Source organism: Rattus norvegicus, chromosome 16, assembly GCF_021556685.1.
Source record: "Rattus norvegicus strain SHRSP/BbbUtx chromosome 16, alternate assembly SHRSP_T2T, whole genome shotgun sequence".
NCBI classification, from domain to species: domain Eukaryota; kingdom Metazoa; phylum Chordata; class Mammalia; order Rodentia; family Muridae; genus Rattus; species Rattus norvegicus.
Genome location: NC_141549.1, coordinates 33,950,659 through 33,975,429, shown reverse-complemented (window position 1 = coordinate 33,975,429; position 24,771 = coordinate 33,950,659). Strand labels below are relative to the sequence as shown.

At 38.2% G+C, this 24,771-nt stretch overlaps 1 protein-coding gene and 1 pseudogene across 1 annotated transcript in view; one reads left to right on the top strand and one right to left on the bottom strand.

Moving 5' to 3' along the window:
• The window catches only part of Erich1 (glutamate-rich 1), a gene marked incomplete at its 5' end in the record, with an annotated part of 52,793,804 nt that overhangs the window by 49,688,934 nt on the left and 3,080,099 nt on the right, over positions 1-24,771 (bottom strand).
• Positions 1-24,771, top strand: part of Ddx60l1 (DEXD/H-box helicase 60 like 1) — a 112,328-nt pseudogene that overhangs the window by 44,781 nt on the left and 42,776 nt on the right. The window contains exons 16-27 of the transcript XR_015640290.1: positions 2,751-3,003; positions 5,984-6,150; positions 7,794-7,949; positions 9,628-9,777; positions 13,556-13,675; positions 14,929-15,024; positions 15,830-15,945; positions 17,158-17,300; positions 17,420-17,529; positions 20,719-20,823; positions 21,407-21,535; positions 23,228-23,352. The product of XR_015640290.1 is annotated as a DEXD/H-box helicase 60 like 1 (transcript). The remainder of the gene's footprint in view (positions 1-2,750; positions 3,004-5,983; positions 6,151-7,793; positions 7,950-9,627; positions 9,778-13,555; positions 13,676-14,928; positions 15,025-15,829; positions 15,946-17,157; positions 17,301-17,419; positions 17,530-20,718; positions 20,824-21,406; positions 21,536-23,227; positions 23,353-24,771) is intronic.

Here is a 24,771-nt window from a genome sequence, read left to right as displayed (position 1 = left end):
GTATCCAAAGGCCCTAATTGAGGATAAAATACAGGGGATAAAACCTCAATTTATTTCTACACTAATGTACTAAGATAATGTTTGAAAATTATATGTTAGTATTTATGACCATATTCCTGTGCAAGATTATTTTTTAAAACCGGATTTAACTAATTTGATGACTTTAGATGAAAATCACTCTTTATAAATTAAACTCCTTAGCCTTTAGTGGGCGCCAAAGCTCAGAAGGTGTTTATTTCATGGGAAGGGTTTTAGTACTGGTCGTTTTGATACACTGTGGAGAACCCAGTGGGGGAGGAATTGTGATAGGTCAACCTTACCAGAGGCAGTTAGTGTGGTAAAGTCATCAGAAGCGAAGCCTGAGAAGAGCGCCCCTCCCCCCCCCACCCGCAAAGAACACAAAAGGGTTTTTTTAAACTTTTCATTTCTGGGGGCTTGTGTTTTGGAGAAAAGCAACAACAAGTGCTATTTCTTTGCCAGGTATGCAACTAATTAACAGGCATGGAAGTTCAAGTTCCACAGCTCTTAAGGGCAGCCCATTTAGGGGACTAACAACAGCTCTCTCATATAATAGTTAGAATAAACAGACAGCATTGCACTGTTTGTACTCACCTCATGTTAACGCCAGGGGGAGTCTTTGCTCCTTGAACTGCTTCACAGATCCACTGAGGAATGGTGATTGGCTCATCCTTCCTTCCCATTCCCCTCCCCCATCCTCCCACCCTGGCTCCTCAAAAGCAAGTCTAATAAGTTCCTGCTTACCATCATTGCCTCTTTCTCATGGTTGGAACCTTTTCAGTTTCATACCCAAATCAACGAATTCTTTCCCTGTTCATATAGGAACAGGAGGAGGAGGAGGAGGAGGAGGGAAGGAAGAGTATTTTTTCCCTTCTGTTCCTTCTCCTCTTCTTCCTCCTCTTTCTTCTCTGTCTGGTTGTCTTCTCTGTTATAAAGTAACAAGCTGGCAAATTCTCTCACCACACAGCATAAGCAGACTGAAAAGAAGTATAAGTTTCACCATTCCCAATTTTAAAAATTAAATGAGCCATCCAAGATATTCCACACCATTAACTTTTTGTAGATGTCCTCTATGACCAACAGGGTAATAAGTCTTCACATCTGAGACAAAGGGAGCTCTGTGCTTAACAAAAGTCTAAGGCTTTCCATTGTCTTAAGTAGAAAAACTGAGGCAAATGGACTTACACTTGTAAACACTTCCTTGCAAGTTTAAGTGATGGGAAACCTAAAATATTATTAATTGGAATTAGTTTGAGAAATCAGCAGCTAAATATGACCTTATTATAGATGCATGTTTAAGTCTTATTGCCATGACTAACCTGAATAATGGACTTTTTTGTCAGAATTCTTTTGCTAACATAATTCTCTAATTTGTCTTTTAAAAATTACTTTTTATTTATTGTTTCGGTGTGTGCATATTATGAATGTGGGGGTGCCATGGTATGTATATGAAGGTAAATGAGAGGGGATGCTATCCTGTATATGTGAAAATCAGTGAAGAGAATGTCATGATATGTATGTGGGCATCAATGGGGAGATGCCATGGTGTGTATATGGAGGGCAATGGGGAGATGCTGTGCTGTGTATGTGGAGGGCAATGGGGGGAGATGCCATGGTGTGTATGTACCAGTATATGTATATGGAGGTCAGAAGAAAGATTTGTGGAGTCCTCTCCTTGCACATTTACATAGATTCTTGGAATTGGACATGAGCATCAGGCTTGTAAGACAATCACGTTTACTTGCTGAACCATGTCACCAGCCCTCTAATGTGTCTATGTAAAGTGAAATAAAACAGGTCTACAAAGCCATAGTAAAAGTGGGTACATATTGTCTTTAAATCAGTTGAAAATGTTTATTTAAGTAAGTCAAATTATATGTGTATATGTATTATATACATATACATTATATACATGCACATATCCATATACATACATATGTTTGCATATAATCTTTATGCACTCCTTGCTTTCAGCCCTCTTCTCTTATTTACTCATTAAACATTAAGGACTAAATGCATTTGGCTTAGGCAATCCAGGTAACTTTGGTGCAATTTTATCTCAAGGATCTCTTGGATAAGTTGGTGTGTGTCTGCCTAACTTAGTTTCCACTTGGTTGCTATGATAAAATACTTTGATAAAAACAACTTAATGGAGAAAGACAATATTCTTCCTGCCAGCTCAAGGATACAGGGTTCATCATGAGGTGGCATGTATCAAGGCAGTAGTCTAAAAAGGAAGAATTATGCATGTATGTACAGATGTAGTAAACCTTGAGAAGTTTGATAGATCCTTGGCAGAGGAATGAAATATAGGGTCAGAAAGAGATCACAATAGAAATATCACAATCATGTAGGGAATAGAAAGGTGACTTGGTAGAAAAGGCAGCAGGAAGTCCCAGAAAAATCCTAGAGAGAAAAGCAGGTATCATTGCATAGAGATATGAAGGACTCGTTGCAAAATGTCTTTGATTTTATTACATTTACTCTTTTATTTTTAAAACTACCTAGATATTTAAGAAATAATCCATAGCAAGTCTTTATATTCACTGAGTTAAAATATTATGGTTTCAATCAACAGTGTCTTAATTAAAAAAGCATCTATTATGATTATTCAACTATAGGATGTTGGTCAAAATCATCAGTACATACTTAAAATATCATTTAATTCAAGAAATGTGCATTCAACATAGTTCTTTCCCATTATGAGATGTGTTTTTTTTCCATTTGGACAGAAGACCAAGGCTGAAATAATTGTAAGAGAGAATAAAAAGAGATTAATTGCTGAGGAAGAACAAAAAGAAGGGCAAAAATGGAGTGCCCTGTCATTTTCTATCGAGGAGGAGATGAGAAGGAATTTAAACTCTGGAATAAAGAAGCTGGAAGAGTTCTTGAAATCATGTAAAAGTAGCTCAGTGAAAACTCAGGCTGAGAGAGTTGGGTTACAGGCTTGCTTGAAAGCCTGGAAGGAACATTGCCGAGCTGAAGGTATGAGGTGTATAACCCTTGGCTTCCCTTGAAGTAGAGAGGTCATAGAGATGCAGGGATGGTGTTTTGTCACTCGTTAATGAGAAATCTGTATAGGAGGACTATTGTTGTAAAAATATAAAAATAAAAAGTAACGGTGTTGCTTTGCCCCACTAGGTCCGCACTGCAGTGCCCCAAGATATCTACTAGATATCTTGGCAGAAACACATCCCAGCCACGCACTTTCCTACACTCAAACCTTCACATAAAAGAACACACAACACAATAATCTTTGACCCAATTGATAAGATATAATTGCCCACTTAAACATACAAAGCCTGGTACCATCCATCCCTTGAGAACATTAATAACAACCTGTAAATACACAGAGTAGAATCTTAACATCACCTGCCATCTTGTCCTGCCACAGCTTCTCTGCCTCTCTCCCTCCTGTCCTGTCTCTTCCTCTCTCTCCTAGTCTCCTCCTCCTCCTTCAAACTTCTCTTCCTCCCATCCTTCCTTCTCCTCCAATGACAGGCTTCCTTCTATCCTGTACCTGCCCCTCACAAAGTCAGTGGTGGTTCTGGTGAAGTCATCTGACTTCTGAGTACATGACTAGGTAGCTGTCCTTGGGGCAGTGGAATTAGCGTCAAAATACAGATAACTTCAGGGCAAACCACAACATAAGACTTACAAAGGATTACAGCCTCTGTAATCAATGAGCACTGAAATCTCAGTGAGTTGGCCAACAGTGAAGACATAGAACATCGCTAAGCACAGTTAACAATAGGTTTAAACTCACTGCTGACTGAGTAGAGAGCACAGTTAACAAACCCAATAACAGTCAGGCACAGAGGGAAGAACCCATCACTCCATTTTGAGTTCTGATATATAAACATTTTCTTCCTGGATAAGTTGGTGTGTGTTTGCCTAACTTAGTTTCCACTTGGTTGCTATGATAAAATACTTTGATAAAAACAACTTAATGGAGAAAGATGATATTCTGTCTGTCAGCTCAAGGATATAGGGTTCATCATGAGGTGGCATGTATCAAAGTAGCAGGAGCTGAATTACTGGTCACATCATATCCACAATAGGAAGGCAGAGAGGTATGGATAAATGCGTGCTTACCTCAGTTCCATTTCTATATAGGCCAAGATTCCTGCAGAGGGCACAGTTCTACTCACAGTTAAGATGGGGTTTCCTGTGTCAATTAGGCTAATAGAGGTAATCTCTTAGAAGCATTTTCAGAGGCCCTCTAGATCTTATAAGATTTACCGTCAACACCGAGCTTGCAGACTTCAATACTGATTACCCCTACTATACAGACTTCTTCCAAGGTCAATGAGGGTGCCATGTATGGTCCTTTACAATTTCTATGGACAGAAACAGGAGAAGACACAGAGATAAGAAAATGAGGATAAAGTAGGACTGAGTAGATAAGAGATATGTAAACTGGTTAAAAGTGTGTGCTTTACCTTAGTGTATATTTATCTTTCTCGCCAACCAAGACACTGAACCAGGATTTGCAGTTAGATGCCACCAACAGAGATCGGTGGCTTAAAGAATATAATGCTTTATTTCATTTAGAGATCACCTGTAGGTGCTTTAAATTTAAAACAAAGCTCCTTCTGGAATTTCCAGGTTCTTCTGTCCAGTAACAAGAAATTGGGCAGGACCCATGGTTCTTGGTAGAAGCAGAGGCAGGCTGTTAAGGAGATATCAGAAATTCAACATTCTTATTTCCATGCCCAGAGTTGTGACCTTTTATAAGTCAATTACATAGCTCCCGCTTAGTCTCCATGTGCACACTAAAGTTTTTATTTTTGTGCACATGTGCGTGTGCACGTGTGTGCGATGACCACTGATGTATAAGAAGGCATCAGATTCCCTGAAGCTGGGGTTCCAGGTCATTATGAGAATTCTGACATTATGGCTGAGAATCCCACTTTGTAAGAAAGGCAGCTGTTCTTACCATGGAGCTGTCTCTCCCGCTCCCTAGCCCTCCTTCTGTGTACGTTCCTGGGTACCAAAATCTTTTACTCAGATATCATGAGTCAGAACTTAGTCATAGGCCACTTGAACCACAAGGGGTACCTGTAAACATACTTCCCCCCAGGTATGTAGAATTATTAATGGCATAGAGACATAAGAAATCTTTGTAAATACATGGTAGATAGAGAAACTAAGAGTAGTAACTGGCACAGATGTCCTTGTCCTTATTTTTCGTACAACCAAGTTTTACTTACCCTCCACATCCAGTTCATGAAATGTATTTCCATCAATGCTTCCTCGGGAGTCTGACTCCTAACACCTGTAGTTTCTAATGCTCCATGTGAGCCAATCACATATCATATATTCTGTAAGTGAACCGGATGATCCCGGAGGGTACGACCTCTATTACATTGGCTTGGTAGAGTCTTGGATAGCAGCTTTCAGTATGGGATTGGTAATACTTGGTAAATAGGCGGGAGTGTACACTAACTAAAAGAAGAGCAGAACCAGGACAGTCGAGGTGAGAATGGAAAGGTTAGCAGAGGGGAGAAACAAACAGTGTATACAACGCTAGAGAAGTGGACAGGTTTTCAGAGTCTGGATATGATAGCTGGAAGAGATGAATTGCACTGAAAGAAGGGATTCAGGGCTTATATCCAGGATTGCTGGTAGATTACAATAGGGCTAAATGAATATTGCCAAGATTATAATATTATATTTAAATTTTTTTTTCTTGAGCAGAGGAGACTTGGCACTATAAGACAGAGAAAGGATGTGTAATTCACTATAAAGTTCTATACACATTACATTTTAACCATACTTTAATTTTGAATGGTAAGATTTTTATCTAGTCTTTTCTATTCCAAAATATCTATTAATGGTGAGTAAGAGAGTGAGTGTCCTTAGGTGTTGAAGACTAATAAGCTAGATGCTTGAGCTCCATTAATTAACATTTGTTATTTTGATGGCTTTTATAACAATTTTATTATTTATATTTTGTACCAAGGTAAAACCACAAAAGACTTCAACATAGCTGTCAACATGATGAAGAGGATCCACTCCTTGTTGGAAAAACAATCTGAATTTTTGCAAGAAGCAGATCAAAAACTCATAGCCAGATGTCTTACGTATTTAGGGTTTTATGAGCTAGCAGATTCTTTATGTCCAACCCAGGTAATGTTTTGCGATAGCTTCATTTTTACTGAACTGTTATTTGCTGTATGCAAAGCTTCCAAGGGACAGCCTTGTCTTGGGGGAGGTGTTTTGAGAGCAGGGGTGTCTGGGAGTAGAAAAAACAAAACTCTAAGTCTTAGTCAAATTGTGGGTCCAGGCTGGTGGCATGTGTCCTGCTGGAGATGGCTTCCTAGACAGCTCTCTGTACATAGCTTTTGGCTCTGTAGTGCGCTCGAGACAGCTTTCCAGACCACTGTCTCATTGTGTTGTGCTCTGCTCTAGACAGCTTTCCCTTGCTCTTCTAAAAAACTCTCTGTTTGAGACAGCTAGCTTTCTGCTAGTAAAAGTTCTAAAAGCTCTCTGGGAAACTCATGTGTGTTCTGAACAAAGTCAGAAAAAAAATTCTAAAAGAACTGTGTTTGCTTTTCAAACAGCCTTCTCTAGATAGCTTCTTATAAACATTCTAAAAAGGGTTTTCTTCGATCTCTAAGTAATTCTTGGGATTTTCGACCAAGGTTAGAAATCTTATTAGAAAAAAACTCTAAAACAGCTATGGAAAGTTCTAAAAGAACTGTATATGCTCTCCACGAATCTTCCTACTAAAATCAGAAATTCTGTTAGAAAAAAATTCTTGGAGAGCTGTGTTCACTCTTCTCTAGAAAGCTCAGCTTTCACTAGAGAAAAATTCTAAAAGAGAGCTGCTATTGCTTTCTCCTAGCTCACCTCATGCAGACCAAATGTCCAATGTTTTTTATTTATATAACAGCTCAGTCATTTACTCCAGGTTCCTTTTTGACCCTCCCATGAATCAGTAGCATTCCATGATAGTAGCCCCTTGATTCTTAGGAAGAGATAGCAAACACAAGAACAGCTGAGTGGGAGAAACCTCACCCTGATACCACCTTTTCTACTATACCTGTGCCTGAACCTAAATTCCCTCTGTTCCAGTCTGATCTGAACTCAGGAATCTGTCTGCCTTTGTAAGCATAAACCAAAAGAACTCAGCACAGTGGAATCTTGCCTTGGGATCATAACTCCTTAAATCTCTTTATATCCTTCCTCAGTATCTTTCTGACAAGCTGGCTCATAGTGTAGCTGCTTCTATTCCTTTAGATCTATGGAGCCCCTCATATAATTCATATTTCATCCTTACTGTTGGTCCTGATCCAGGGGCAGGAACTATGTCATTCCACCTTTACTAAGAGCCATGCCAGACTTAGCACAAAGCATCCTTTAAATACAGTCATCTCGTTTAGGTTTGTTTTTAATAGAGAGTAGTGTCTTAGTTAATCCAACTGCCAAAAGGTTGAATTAATCGAGAATTGGAAATGTTTTATACAACTTGGCTATGCACACTAAATGTCAGATGATTTATGCAGACTTTAAAGATTAACCTTATACTTAATACTAGCAAAACAACTCAAATCTATAATGGCTGTTTACTTATTTTAGATATGTCAGGTTGTAGCCACAAATATTAGCGTAACCATTTGAAAATATTAAAATCCACTGCTTTATTTATACTTCAGGAAAGTGGTAAGGTCTTCATGATGTTTAAAAGGTGTTTTCCATAGAGAAGAATTCAGTCGTAAGTATCTCAACTGTTTAAATTGCTTTCAAAGTAATCTTTTAAAACAATGCAGGACACAGCAGATGACGTAAAGATGACGAAAAAGAAATACTCAGTTGGGATTGGGCCAGCTCGGTTCCAACTACAGTATATGGGTCACTATCTGATACGAGAAGAAAGGAAAGACCCAGACCCCAGGGTCCAAGACTTTATTCCTGACACGTGGCAGGTAAAAACATGAATAAGAAGAATGATTATATTTTGTAATTGTGTATGAGTGCAGGAGCTTTTAGCATTACAGTTGCCTCTCCTCGTTTGTGTTGGGATGTTCATATTTGCCCTTATCATGGAACTGCATAATATTCAGTTACTTCAATTCAAAATCATTTCACTTAAAGCACTTTGCTGTTTGACTAATTTTTTTTCCATTTAAAGACATTTAAGAATTCATTCGCTATGTAGAGTATTTCCTTGGTGAGATATTGGATGGATCCATATAGAGAGAGTCAAAGCTTAGAGATGTCTGTGCTATGCAGCTATTACCATTTCGTACCAGGCTCCAGGTTTTCTTTCTGTCATTTGAATGTCGTATGTAAACAATGTAAATATTCACCAGGACGTTTGGGTAGTTCAAACAATGGGAAACTGTTTATATGTTTACAGACTGCACATGTTACCATTCTACATATTTTTCTGTAACACTCACACACACACACACACATACACACACACATACACACACATACATACACACACACATACACACACATACATACACACACTATACATATACATATACATATACATATACATATACATATACATATACATATACATATACATATACATATACATATACACATACACATACACATACACATACACATATACATATACATATACATATACATATTGATGGCTACAAAATTTGGAAGTAACCACTTCTGCATACATTGACCAAGAGCATTATTTACATTTACAAATGAAATTTCGTAGGTTCCCTCTGACTAGGCAAGCCACTTTTCATTAATGTAATGAAAAACTTGAGGCACCCTAGCTTTAACATAAAGAGGTTTGTTTGCCTTCCACCTCTGGGCTTTCAACACAGGGCAGTCAAATTCTCTCCTAATTTCCATGCATCCCTGAATTCTTTCATTTTCTTTTCACATTGAAGTGTGGCTTGTGGGGAGGACTAGATTCTTGGGGTGGGCAGGTTGGGATTTGGGAGTACTTGATATCTTCTGTACTTCATATAGGTTTTTCCCTTCTTTTGACTAGTCAGCATCTTGATGAATAAAATCATAGGATACAAAGATAATACCCCATATAGTCCCTATAGAGGGTAAGAAGCAAAATGAAGAAATGTTATTTCTGCCCTTCATCATTTTGCTTACCGTTGGAAAAATAGGGATGGGCTGGTTCCAACAAAGACACTCTGTTCTCCAAACTATTAAAAACAACCTTCCTAATAATATTATTCTGACACTCTTTTGAGTGATTTCTCTTTTTTATTATATATCCACTGTACAAATCAACAGGTTTCAGGGTGGTCTTTTCCTCCATGTATGTTGCATACTTTGGCCACATTTCCATCAATATACACATGTGATTCCTTGACCTCGTCAATAGCTCCTTTTTCCTGAATAGTCTCTTTTCTCTGTAAAGTTATTTTTAGTCTTTATACTCCATTTTCATACATAAAACTCATCTCTCAGCTACTCAGAAAACAAACAAGTCACACCATTTGAGAGAATGAATAGTGCATTAGATTTTTCTTTTACATTTTCTGTGTGTCTGTGGCTCTCCCTTATTGAGGTTCAGAAAAATCACAAGGGAAAAAGACTGACCTGTCTGTCTTGGTAACATGGCTTGTCTGATTGACACAAATCATGCTCCAATCCCTGCAGCGAGAGCTCCTGGATGTGGTGGATAACTATGAGTCTGCAGTGATTGTCGCCCCAACATCGTCTGGCAAAACTTATGCTTCCTACTACTGCATGGAAAAAGTGCTGAAAGAGAGTAATGAAGGCGTGGTTGTGTATGTTGCACCAACAAAGGTAGGGATGTGGCAAATGTATTATTCTTCTTCATGGTAGAAATTGCTCAGAAATACTAGACATGGTTGTGTGGTAGATCTAGTTTCCCTTACTTATTTTCACTAGTTAAAAATCAACATAAGTAATGGGCTTCATCAAGGTATTTTGAGGTTCTGACTCTCCATCACTGCTTCTCTCACCTATGCCATCGTCCCCCTCGCCTGCTCCCCTTTGCTCTCTTGTAGCCTCCATCCCACTTTCCTGTCACACGTATTCTGTTACCTTATGTTAGAGTACCTATACCCACATATGTGTACATATACATAATATACACATACATATACACACACATATACACAGTACACATACATATACACACAATACACATACACACAGTATACATACACATACATATACACATATACATTCACTCGCTAACATACACACAGTATCATACATTTATACACGTATACATAGTACACATATATATACAAAATAAACATAAATACAGTATTCATACACGTACATATATACATACACATACACTCAGTACACATACACACAGTATCTATCATATACACATATACATGCATACAGTACACATACATTTACACACAATACAATACACACAGTATACATACACATACATATACACATATACATTCGCTCACTACACTTACACACAGTATTGTACATTTATACACAGATACATTGTATACATATATATACACACAATATACATACGGTATTCATGCACATACATATATACATACACATACACTCAGTACACATACACACAGTATCTATCATATACACATATACATGCATACAGTATACATACATATTCACACAATACACATACACACAGTACACATACATATACACATAGTAAACATACACATACATATGCAGACAGTACATGTATTCATGCACACGCACACAGTAACATATATATGCACATATACATACACATAGTACACATACACAGTATACATATACACACAGTATACATATACATATATTTACACACAGTACACATACACAGACCTATACTTATAGTACACATATACATATGTATATACATACACACAGTATATATACATATACACACAGTACATGTATGCATATACATTCAAAGAGCACACATACATATACATATACACAGTATACAAACATATACACATACAGTAGACATACATATATATATACATTCTGTGTAGAATACACAGGTTTATACTTATACCGACAGTACATGTACACATACACATACACATACACATAGTACACATACATACGCACATACACATACATACAGTACACATACACATACATAAACAGACAGTAAACGAATATATACACATACACACAGGATAATACATATACACATACACAGAGTACACATACATATACACATACACACAGTACACATACATATACACACAGTATGCATAATATACACATACACATATACACAGTACATTCATATACATATAACACACTACACATACAGATACAAATGTACACAGTATACATACACATACTTAAACATACAGTACACACACACATATATATATATATATACATAAAAATAAAATTTATGACCCAAGTATGAGAGAAGATATGTCCTATTTATCCTTCTGAATCTATATTACCTTGCTTAATACAATAATTCCCAGTTCTATTCATTTTCTGTGAACAATTTTTCTTTATATTTGAATAGAATCTTATATTTGTACAATATTTTTGAAAGACCCCCAGAGTGAGGAGAACCTCACTGAAGTCTTGGGATGAGGTGACCCCCCCAAGAACTCACATAAGACCATCCTTGCTGTAATTTACACGAGGTTTATTGATAGGAACCAGTGCACTGGGGTCAAGACTCATATCCTACGCAGGGGCAGAGGAATTCGACCACCAGTAGCTAAGAGAAGGGGAATTTAAAGGAAGAAACCACAACCCAAGGGGGTAGGGAGGGTGTCATTGGAAAATGTCGAGAATACCAGTGAAAAATCACAAGGAGAAGCTTCCTGTTTCTCAAGATTATTTAACTTTATGGTCTGCCAGTTCCTGGGAGAAGCTTCCTGCTTCTCAAGATTGTTCTTTAAGATTTTAATCTAACTTTATGGTCAATTAGTTCCTGGGAGAGAGTTGTCGAACCGGCTGGTGTAATTGTCAGTTTTATGGTCAGTCAAGTTCCTGGAACAGAGTCACTGAACTAGCTAACCTACAATTTTCCTGGTCCTTCATTTTCTTTATGTATTAATTTGCTGATGGATATAGAGGCTGCTTCAATTTCTTAGCTATTAGAATAGTGAAAATATGGACATGGGTGTACAAGTATCTCTGTAGTAAGACGAGAAGACCTTTTGCATATACTCAGGAGTGATATAGCTATATCCTGAGGTTGATTTTTTTAAAAAATTATTTTGTGAAATTTCAATAATGGTTTCTATAGTGGGTATCCCAGTTTATATTTTCACCAGTAGTGATTAAGGGTTCCTCTTTCCACATATTTCCCCATATGTTAGCTTTGTTTTCTTCATTTAACTATTCTAATTCAAATGAGATGGAATCTCAAATCTTTCTCAGTGTTTCTGCTGTTATTCAGTGAGTATCTGCTACACTCAGAGGTGACATCTGTCTGTATTTAGATGTATGTTTCTCTGATTGGTGAGTTGGGTAATATTGATATGCATTGATATGCATACACTTTTGATCTATAGTATTTCTTTATTCATGATCTACTGGAGGATACACATGTCTACTTCTATAATGGAGGAGTTGGTCTCTTTATTGTTCATCAAAATATGTATAATGCATAATTACATATATCTTTTTCTGACCCACAAGAAAATATGTATCCATGGATCATATTTTTAGCTTATTAAGGTTATTAAGTCCAATGCTAATATTAAATCTTTTTATAATCACTACTATCCTCATTTTCATTTGGAGACTTTCTTCCTGAGTGTTCCCATTGCAGGGATAAATACCCTGACCAATGAAAAGAAACCTGAGGAGGAAAGGAATGACTTCAGTTTATGTTTACATGACACGGTCTGTCACTGAGGGAATTGGGGTAGGAGCTCAAACTGGGTAGGAGCCTGGCCACAGGAATTGATTCAGAGGCCATGGAAGGTGCTCCTGGATATGGGTTATCCTCCTCATGTCTTGCTCATCCTGCTTTGTTATAGCAGCCAGGACCACTCGTCCAGATATGGCCTTGTCCACAGTCTTCAGATACATTCAAATGGCTGAAATGTTACTTGAAAATATATTCCTGGTTATATTATAAATTTTGCATTTTCATCTGTATGGTGTTTACATTGGGCAAGGTTAAAAAAAGCATGAAATAGATGCTTGAAGATTTATAGAGTCCACTGACCAGATTACCTGCTGGACCTAAAGTGAGACTGTATGGAATTAGTATGTATTCAAACTTCTGACATCCAGGAGAGGTTCTGTTTGAGCATCCTTCTGTGACAGACTCAGGTTATGAGTAGTGATTCTCCAGTTGTTGTGCTATGCATGTTAATTTTTCTTCTGTGCTTTCAGATGAATGTGTGCCATTTCTGTCTTACTTTGGGTCATTGTTAATCAAAGAGGTTCAGAATTTTAGTTCAGTTGCTCAAAGGGAGAGCTTGTTTGTGTGGAGTGGTTGGAGGAAAGGCTTTGTTTTCTGCATTCATAACAAAACAGTTTTTGACATCTCTGTCATTCCATTAAAATTTGCTTTGCAGAGTACAAATAGAATTGCACTTTATGAGGTAACTGACACATCTGTTTCCCTGTCAATCAGGCTCTTGTTAATCAAGTGGCAGCAACAGTTCAAAATCGTTACACCAAAAATATGCCAGGTGGTGAAGCTCTCTGTGGTGTTTTTACTAGGGACTACCGTCATGAAGCCCTCAACTCTCAGGTTTGATATACTATTTAATAAAATTGTTATCAAATTATACAACATTATTTTACTATTTTGACTAGAAATCTAGCATCTTCAAAAGGCCCGTGAAAATAATTTCCTTGAATTTGTGAGAGACAAAAACCGCTTCAGAGAAAATATAATTTTGTTACATGTGTTAAAGAATGTGATAAATCAAGGTCATTTTCTGTAAAGATGCTTTTGATTTAAATTGTCGGTTTATAGCTCACTCATTGTGTTGCTTTGCAATGGGATTCACAATGACCCTCAGATCTTTACAAGCTACAAATACTAAGTGAACAGCAATTAGAATCATAATTACTTCCTCTTGTTAAAGACACTCGTTTTAGCTAAAAATGTGTTGTAGCAAGCAAACCTAGTGTTAATGAAGTTACAGTTTTCTTATTGAATTTTCAGATCAGTGATTAGGATAAAATGAAACAAAAAACAACCAAGACATGTTTTTAGAGCGTTATGTAGTATCCATGGTGATATGGTGCCTGGATTGCCTTTCAAAGAAGCATCTTCCAATATGTGCTCTGTTAGTGTTAGATTTGAGGAATCAACATGGTTAAAATAGTGACTCTTATTCTTATTTCAAAATATTTATTTAGTTAAAATATTTTATGTCTTCTTTGCTAACTTTATACATGCTTGAGATGTATGACAATCCTGTCCACTCACTTCCATTTTCCACGTCTCCCTCCCTCCCTGTTCTTCCCCCAACCTCTCTTTCCCAGCAACCATGAGCTGCCCTAGACTCCTCTACTCGGGTGGGGCCTTGTGAGCTGCTTCCTCGTTCCTGCTGGAATTTTGACTGGTTTGATGTTCTGCAGCTCTTACACAGATGATCACAGTGACTGGGGGCTCATGAGTGGAACTGCCGTGTCTCGGTCAGAAGACAGCAGCAGTTCACAATACTTACACTTTCCATCTCCATTTCTCATGGTTCCCGAAGGGGTTAGGAAAGACATCAACATAGACGTTGCATTTAGTGCTAGACACAGAATGCTCATAAACAAGAATATGCCTTTCGGATTTTATATTTTACAGTTTGGTCCCATGAAAATACAAGTTTCACGTGGTTCAAACTGGTGAACACATCACACGAGTAATGAATCCAATTCATAGAAGTAGCATCAGCATTTTGGTTACTAGGAGATATATTCAGGACTCAGTAGCTTTACTTCAGCTGGCTTTATACCTGTGCACATACTAAGGATGATGTCACATGGTATTGTTACTTTCAGGTGCTTATTACCGTGCCTGCCTGCTTTGAAATTCTGCTACTAGCTCCTCATCGGCAAAACTGGGTGAAGAGGATCAGATACGTTATATTTGATGAGGTATGTTTGGTATCACTTCTCAGACTAACTTCCTAGTGTTTATAACTATATGAAGGTCTTCGCAGCTTTGGGACATCTGTCCACTCGGAATGGATGCTCTACAAATCTTTTAAAACTAGTGACAGCGAGATGAGCTTCACAGATTAAGAGGCTGTGGTTATATTTGTTGGCTTTTAATTTTGTTGGTGAGAATATTTATACAGGAGACACAGCCATGTGAAAGCTCTGGGGCAGGAAGTGTGTGTGCTGAGGAACAGAGAAATGGCTGATGTGTATGGGTCTCAGTAAGACTGGGGATGGGTGACTTCGGATGCAGCTGGAATGGCAGATATGGACCAACTGTGCCAAGCATTATGGATCCCATTAAATGCTCAAATTTATTCTACAATGAATGGGAAACTGTTGACTAGTGACTCAACTAGATAGAGCTTGTCTTTGAAGCATATCATTTTGTCTGTGATGTCAAAAGTATAGATGTCCAGTTAGGGCAGTGGTCACAAAGATTACTGAATTGTGATTGAGATGCAGAAGGCCTTATTGGCAGAAGACATGGCAAGGAATACATAGGTCTGAAAGACAGTGAAAGCAAAATAAAAGGAGTCCCAGGTGAATGGTTAAAAATATTAAGGAAAATTCAAATGCCAAGATGCCCTACATCTTTTTTTCCCCAGTAATTATTTAAGGTTACATGGTCCATTAAAGGTGATAAAAAAATGCTCATGACCAGTTTAAGAGTCCATATGTTATTTTCATTTGCCATTCTTAAAACTAACTCATCAATTGAAATCATTCTTTTCTCTTATAGGTCCATTGTCTTGGTGGAGAAATTGGAGCAGAAATCTGGGAGCATCTCCTTGTCATGATCCGATGTCCCTTTTTGGCCCTTTCAGCTACCATTAGTAACCCTCAGCATCTCACCGAGTATGACTTTGGTTCCATTTTGGATCTATTTTGAAAGTCTCAATTTCATATATATCCTTTATGGGTTTTAGAGTCATGGAAATTTCTGGCTAACTTATAGCAGTCCATGAATCTTCAAGTTTCTGTCAGTTTAGTTCTTTCTGACAGATGTTAGCTATTCTCCACGAAGAAATATCCAGAACCTCTTGGGTCAGATCTGCAGTTGAGTAGGAAGTATCATGCCATAGCTCAAAAAAATAAAACAGTAGGTCTATATTTCTTATCTCCTCACCCCTTAACTAGGAAGCAAAGTCAAGGTGATTAAATGATACATTCAGCCTTAGATTCCAAGATCATAATTTTGTTGATATATTCAGGAAGAGAGTAAAGCTTCATTAGTTGAAAGCCACACATCTTCTGGTCATTGGAATGGCTTGAATATTGACTATTGGTAGAAAAGCATCCATGTATCACATTCCTTCCTACATAGTTTGCATATAGTAATTTACCTTAAATATCATCAGTATTTGTATTTGATGCACTAGTATTTCTATTGTCATCCCTAGATAATAGTACTTTTACTGTTACATTAATTTTTAAACATGAAAGTCAAGGCACAGAAATATTAAAGATTCATGTAGATTCAGAGTTAATAGTAAGGTAGCTAGAATTTTATTTCAGGTTATGTGACTCTAGAAGTAATTCTCTTATGTAAAAATTTTAAGACAGGCAAAATTTTCTTTTTGATTATTTAATTAAATAAGTAACAATAAATTTGGTTATTTAATTTCATGTAGCTTATGTTTATTTTCTGCTTAACTAATATGAGTTAATTTGTATTGATGTGACCAAAATATACCTTCAGAGAATTATACCTTTATTTAGATTTATGGTTTTAGAAAGATTTCTACTCATCAGAGTGGGGAAGGCAGGGAGGGGAAGATTCATTCGTGGAAGTGGGAGCCTGGGGTGGCAGCTTGTTCACATGGCAATAGACAAGAAGCAAAGAGCATAGGTAAAAACAATGGCGAGTATAACCTTTGCAATGGCTCATATTGATTGTCATCTACAAAGTTCCATTGCTAGTGGTTGACCTGTGCTATGCCATTCCCACTTTTTAATGGCTCCACGGAGTTCAAAGTAATACCAAAAACTGGGGACCACACACTCAAAACAGGAAATGTCATAGCTATTGCTGGTTAAAATCACAAATATTGTCTGTTTTCCTTTAAGGTGGCTCCAGTCAGTAAAGCGGTACTGGAAACAAGTAGACAGTACCATGGAACAAGGATCTGTTTCCCAAAGAAATGCTGCCACCCGTGGCAGCTATCACAAAGACCGAGTGCAAGCCAGACAGTCATACAAAGTTAGACTTGGTACGTATGCTTTGTGTACTTCTACTGCCATGTTTTTGTTTGGTTTGGTTACTTGCTTTAAAATTAACCTACTCACCACATCTCTGATCATTTGAACAATCTCGCCCTTCTCCTTCCAGTGCTCTATGGAGAGAGATATAATGATCTAGAGAAGTATTTGTGTTCGGTGAGACAGGGCGATGTTTGCTTTGATCATTTTCATCCATGCGCTGCACTAACCACAGATCACGTAAGTAGCAACGGCTGTCACAGCTGTGCCAAGTAACAGCATTGTTTGGCTTATAACCAAGAATACAATACTATGCAGAATGAAACCGGAGCACAGCCTGATGCTGGAATGCAGAGGAAACACTACAAGTTGGATTTTCTAAGGAACGGAAATTTCTATTCCTTAATTTCTCAATGTTAGGATGTTACCAGGATCATCAAAGCTTAAAAACTACTAAATATTTTAACTTGATGACTGTATTATTTGGGGACGTTATTTCTGCCATTTTCCATCTGCCTTCTCTGTTAAGCACCTATGTCTGCATGTCTCTCTTAACTAGCTCACTTCTGCACCACTAATGAAGTGTTGAGGACAGGCTTTAATCTCTCCTCTCTGTGCACCTTTGTGTGGTTCTGGCTCATACATGAGGACAAGGCTAATGTATATGATCTTAAGCCAGGAACACAGGCTCTCAGTCTCTGTACCATTCAAGGTATGGCCCTTTGATAGGGACTCTGCAGAGTAGAGACCTTGAAACAATGCAGCTGGGCTGCTGAGTGGTTAGAGGGGGATAGTTCCTTAAATATTTCCTGCATCTACCTCTCTTTCTTTCTCCTTTCACTCCCTTGAAAGGTTCATTTAAACTCCCATTGGCCCTCAAAGTGACAGTCACTCCTTTTTCTTCCTTCTAAGACCTGAAAAATGAAGTATATTCAACATTCTGATTCTATATTATGGTTTGTTAATTATAATTCTAGTCTTTAAAAGGCTTTATCGGACTTCTTTGAAACAGGTAAATATACAGCCCTTAACAACTAAAGTCTTCCAGGAGCTTGTCCTACTTTGCATGTGCTGAATGAATGTGTTTTACTTGGAGGCCTTCATGATACACCTCATTGGTTCCAAATGCCAAATGGTAGTGCCTTGGACCTTGATGTTTCTTTTGAAGTTCTTATGATGTGAAGCCTTATTTATAACCCTTCAGTGGCTTCCTCAACTGTTTTGTAAACTTCTCCATAGCACTTTGTGTTTAAGTGCTAGCAAAGTCTGATCACCCCTGAACTTTCACACATGTGTCTTTTGAGTGTTCAAAAATAACCACTTGTAGGTGAGTTTTACATGTTTACAGTTACTAGCCACTGCTGTGTGAACTCCATTGTTTACTGGCTGTTTTTAGAGGATAGCTGATTGGAATTGCGTTTTTAAAATGTTTCACTCATTTCCTTTCTTTTGAACATCACAAGAATTGTATGGTGGCGGTACTACTGCAGTTTTTCTTCGTAAGTAATAGAATTGAGACATAGACAGCCAACTCACTACTACAGTACTGAGTAAAGGATTCAGACCAGACATCATCTCAGACCCACTGCTTGACTCCATGTTGATCTGAAAGATTTGCCTGCCATCTATGTGAATGAGTCAGCACCATGTGACAAGATTTGGCTGTATATTGCAGTGACTTCCTAAAGCGATGAAATGAAACTGAATATGGGATTTTCTTTAATAAAGAAATCCTTTTGTTTCCTCCCTGTCTTTCTTCCTTTCCTCCTTTCCCTTCCTGATCCCCTCCCCCAGTCCCACGTCCTTTCTGATATCCACAGAATGTCAGACATTTTCAACATGATCCAGTATCTTTAAAAATGACATAATACCTTGACAATTATCTGTTTTGTGTAAAGTGATCAAGGCAGGTTATCTTTAAACAGCCTCTGGTTCTGTGGTGCTCCAGGTGCCTTTGCTCTCCTCTCTGCTGCTATTAATTGAGTAGCCGGAAAGCCGGATAATAGTCCCTGTGTGTTCTGACCCTGTGTGACTTCTGAAAAGGTCATGCTGTCCTACGACTCTTGGGACTTTTAGAACTTGGTAGCAAGGATACATAGTGAAGGCTGGCTTGGGTATTGTTAAATGAATTTTAGCCACCACTTGTATGGCATGTACTCATATAGGCTGTTTCCTAAAGAAGTATCAAAATGAGTGGAAATTCTAAATGAGTAAATGATTCTAAACATTGTTTAGTATACTTAGACTAAATCAAAGAGCTGAGTGGTTTAAGAACTCCCCCAAACTTGACCAATTTTAGCAACATAGAAAAGGAAGAATCATCTAAGTAGCTGTTTCCTTTATGGCTATGTCAGAGAAACAATTCCCAAAGGACAGTCATGGGAGAGTACAAACAAGCTGGTCTTAACCCAACAGAAGCAAGGGATCACCAGTGAGGGATTGTCCTCGGTCTTATATGTCTTGTTTCTGGTAAATGTTTGACCTTTGCCATCAATTATCAAGCCATCTAGGCCCAGCTGCTGCTGTCTGGAGAGCTGTCAGCCCCGGGAAACACTTGAAAGAAATGCTATCTCTTGCTCAGTGTGGATTGATTTTTAATGTCTGTGGGAGTAGGGACACTTTGATTTGCAAAATAACATATACCATGGTACAGTGACTCAGTGTTGCTTCTCTTCCTTCTCTGCCTAGAGTGGTCCAAGTTTTAGCAGTTTGCCAGTTTGTAGTGGAAAACAACTAGATTGAATCCCATCTTGGGCCACAGAATTGTTATTCCTTGAAAGTTATGAAGTATGAACTTATTAATTGATAAAGCAGATTGATGGGTCATGCACAAATGGTGTGCCAGGCATTTGGCCAAGACTCGTATCTATTGTCTAATTGATTTTGCACAATAAATTAATGGCATGGACAGCACTAATTATTTTATTTTTAGAAACAAGGAAATTGAGCATGTTAAAAAGGGTCAGAGACTTAAGAAATCCCAAGTCTGTGACCTGAACAGAGGATTTGTGTTATAGAATTTACGGGGATTCTTGGACTTGCTTTTGTTTCATTGTAGTTTGGCTGAAAAAAAAACACTCTCAAATGATAATTCAAGGGAGAACACAGAGCTAACACTGGGAAATGGAGCAGATCTGTGTCTGCAGTTAAGAAGGCCCCAAAAAAGATCTGATTTCATTTTCTAGCACTCACGCTGGTTGGTTCACAAGAACATAGATAGCAGACCTGTGGCCCTCTTTTGTCAACTGGGGGACAGAATCTCCTGTACATACACATAGTTTCAAAAAATTCCTTTTCAAAAGACAGTAGGTGCAATGCAAACTTCACCATTTTCCCACCTTTTAATGCGCAAAGTAACCATTTCAAGTAAATGTTTTATCCTATAGATAAAATAAAATATTAAGAAGTTTGATGTTACTTTAATCGTAGATTGAAAAGTATGGATTTCCTTCTGATCTTGCCTTGTCACCCCGAGAAAGCATTCAGCTATATGACACTATGTGCCAGGTCTGGAAGAGTTGGCCTCAGGCCCAGGTAAAGAATCTTCATGGATTTCGTGCCATTTTGCTAGAACCCACCATTGCTGGTCAGAAACACACTGTCAACACCAGTTAGGTTTGGTGGGAGCAGCCTCTTAGAAGCAAAGGGGATGGGGAAGGGGATGGGAGGTGTGTTCGGAGGAGAGACCGGGGAGGGGGGCAACATTTGAAATGTAAATAAATAAAATGACCAGTAGTAAAAGACTAGCAGACATTTCCCAAAAGGAACTTTAATGGGCTAGAAATGACGTGTTATGCCAATGTCTGAAAATGGCCTATCTTTCTCTAGACACTGTGGTATCTGGGTCTCCTTTCCTACCCTGGAGTCTTCATCCTCAGTTTCTTTTCCTCTCCATTACTCTGTATCCTCAGTACTGTTTGCTCATCTCAGAGGTCTGCTTGCTCTGTCTGCTTGCCTTTGGAGAGTTCCTCTATAGTTTTATATTAAAAAGGTTTAGAGAAGGATAAGAAGTCTAAACATCTCCAACCGTAAGAGCCTATCAAACTGTCAATGAAAACTATAATTGAGAAATATCTTTAGTTTATCTCTCATTACTTGCATGATCTTCCTTTCCCAGAACCTATGTCCAGAGAACTTCACTCAATTTAAGAATAAAATAGTCATTAAAAAGCTGGATGCTAGAAAATATGAAGAGAGCTTAAAGGAAGAATTCACAAATTGGGTTAAAAATGGGAACGAGAAGGAGGTAATTTCCACAATCATTCTGTATTATTTCCTTGAGTTGTATTGTTCAATCAATCATACCATTTCTTTTCAGTTTTCAGTTTTCAACTTTGATTTTTAAGCTTGACTTGATGTGTAGTGATTCTGAGCTAGAACAAAAAAAAATAAAGAAAGAAGGAAAGAAAGAAAGAAAGAAAGAAAGAAAGAAATTTGACTTTTAAAATTCTTCTCTACAGTGTCTCCTAAAACATAGGCAAGAGTCTACCAGTTCCTCATGGATTTGATGATGGACAAGGGAGAACACAGAGTTCATATTTGGAATTATTGATTTTGGGGTGGGGGTGGGGAGCAGCATAGAGATGTGACTCAAGTAACTGAAACAAATTTTACTTTTCTTTTTTAGTTTTGGGCTTTTAAAAATTTTTTTTTAAATTATTGTTTGAGGATATCATGTTTGTATGTGTAATGTGTTTTCAAATCCACTCCTGAATCCTCCCCCTCCAATTTCTTCCATATCCCTTCTCTACCATTTTCTCCTTCTAACTTCATGTGCTCAGTCAGTGCCACCAGTGTGTGTCAGGATGTGGGGTTATCCACTGGGCCACCTTATCATTAAGGACACTGCTGTTTTCCCTCCTACATCAACCATCATGTGGCAACAGCTCCCCAGCCAAGAGTGAGACTTCGTAGCCCTTCCTCATTCAGGCTGAAATCTGTAAGGCTTGACCTTATGAGCACCCCACCCCCATCTCCTGGTTACCCACAGGGGCTGTAAGTTCATGGCTTCAGTGTCCCTGTCATATCTAGAGACGCTGGTTTGCAACAGTCCCTGGCGTCTTATTCTTCAAGGTTCTAAATGTATTTTCAATTGTAAGAACTATTTAAGTACTTCAATCTTACTACGTGCTTACACATCTTACAGTCTTATTTTGTCATGAAAAATTGTGATTCCTGATTTCTATTTTTAGGAAATACACTGGAAGTTCGTTTTCAAGTGTGTGGTGTGTACGTGCCCGTGTGCTTAGCATAGCCCTGTGGCATATTCTCATAGGACTGTATTTTAAAGGATTCCCTAATTTTTCGATTCTTTAATACAGTACCTTATGTTGTGCTGACCCCTAACCATAAAGTCATTTTTATTATTACTTCATAACTGTTATTTTGCTACTGTCGTGAATTGTAATGTAAATATCCAACATGTAGGCTAATACGCAACCAAAAGGGGTCGTGACCCACAGATTGAGAACCGCTAGTATGCATTATATTTTTACCATGTGATTTCCCCCTCTCCCACTTTGTACCTTGATTTGTCTTTATTTCATTTGGAAACATCATATAGTTAAGTTGTATTCCCCAACCCATCCCACCTTGTCCCTCAAAACCTCTTAGTCAGGTTAGAGTCTTATTTCTGATGAGGCATAGAGAGGGCTCCTTCCTCCTGCTGCCATGGAAACAGCACCAATGACTGAACCACCCTTTTTCTGCTGGGCTCACACTGTCTCTGACAAGTGCAGGTGTGTGCATACAATACACTGGAAGTCTGTTATCAAGTGTGTGGTGTGTATGTGCCCTTGTGCTTAACATAGTCCTGTGGCATATTCTCATAGGACTGTATTTTAAAGGATGACAGCCGTGGAAGTCCTTGAGTCAGAATGCCCATTCCTTCCAGTGCTATGAAGAATTTAGTAGAAATGCTTGTCCTTCGCTCTCACAGGCCCAACTTGTACTGAAAAAACTGAGTCCTGATTACCATGACTACTCAGGGCAGATGCTGGACTTTTTCCCATGTCTCGTTGAGAAGCTAAGGAAGATGGAGAAGTTGCCTGCACTATTCTTTCTGTAAGTTATTTAACTTTGTGAGGTAACTTGTGTTAGGCTATTCCTTTAAGGTAGAGGAAGTCATAGAAACTTTATTGCAATGATCTAGTGTTGATTATTACTCCGGATGCTCATTTGTCAAGATCTTATGGCTTATTTAAGTCATAAAATTTTCTAGTTCAATTTTTTGTTGTCCTGCTTCTGTTTGTTTGAGACCACAGAATCCTGATATGTGTCCCAGGCTGTCTTCCTGCTTCAGTCTCCTTCGTGCTGGGATTAGAGATAGGCGTCCATCATTATGCCCAGTTTTAGATATAATCTTAAAAATATTTTTAGTGTCCTATTAAATTTTTCCTCATTAATTTGATTCTCATTTTTTACTATAAACTCTCATTTTTGTTTCTTTTAGGTCTTATAGTAATTTGCAGTACAGATCTTGAATTTTTCCACATTGAACAAATCCATCAATGTTGACTTCTTCCACAGAATTTAAATTTTAATAATGTGCTATAATTTATATATGTAAAATACTTTGGTCTTCCATATTCATTGTAAATAGAAATATGACCCAGAGCCAGTGATATCTTGCCAAATTCAGGTTATATAGAATGCAGTAGTTTAAAAATTGAGCATACTAGTTTAATGGATCCAGTTCTGATAAAATGTGATGTGATAATTTAGTTAGTGGATAAATCCTGAATGGAACAGACCAGCGAGCTGTAAATCTGTGACACAGTAAATGGGCACATGCCATCGAGTTAACAAAGGACAAAGGCTGGGAAGGACAGGCTTGTGCAGATGTCTCTTATTCCCACTTCTCATCCTTAATAAAAGAAGGCCGTTCTCCTTCCGGTTTACGGGTGGCATGTTCTGAACCGTGAGTTCCTAAGGTATCTGAAACAGGTAGTATTCACAATATATCATAGTCAGTCTTCTACTCAGGGATCTCCATCTTGGAACCTTTTAAATGAATAATGGGATATCTGTAAGACAAACTGTGAAAATCCTTTCTTACATCCTTTTTTTTCTTTTATTATTGGATATATATATTTTAATGTATTTAATACTTAATAATAATTCTTTGGTTTCCGGGCAAACATCGCCCTCCCCCCTCCCCTTCCTTATGGGTGTTCCCCTCCCAACCCTCCCCCCATTGCCGCCCTCCCCCCAACAGTCTAGTTCACTGGGGGTTCAGTCTTAGCAGGACCCAGGGCTTCCCCTTCCACTGGTGATCTTACTAGGATATTCATTGCTACCTATGAGGTCAGAATCCAGGGTCAGTCCATGTATAGTCTTTAGGTAGTGGCTTAGTCCCTGGAAGCTCTGGTTGCTTGGCATTGTTGTACATATGGGGTCTCGAGCCCCTTCAAGCTCTTCCAGTTCTTTCTCTGATTCCTTCATCGGGGGTCCTATTCTCAGTTCAGTGGTTTGCTGCTGGCA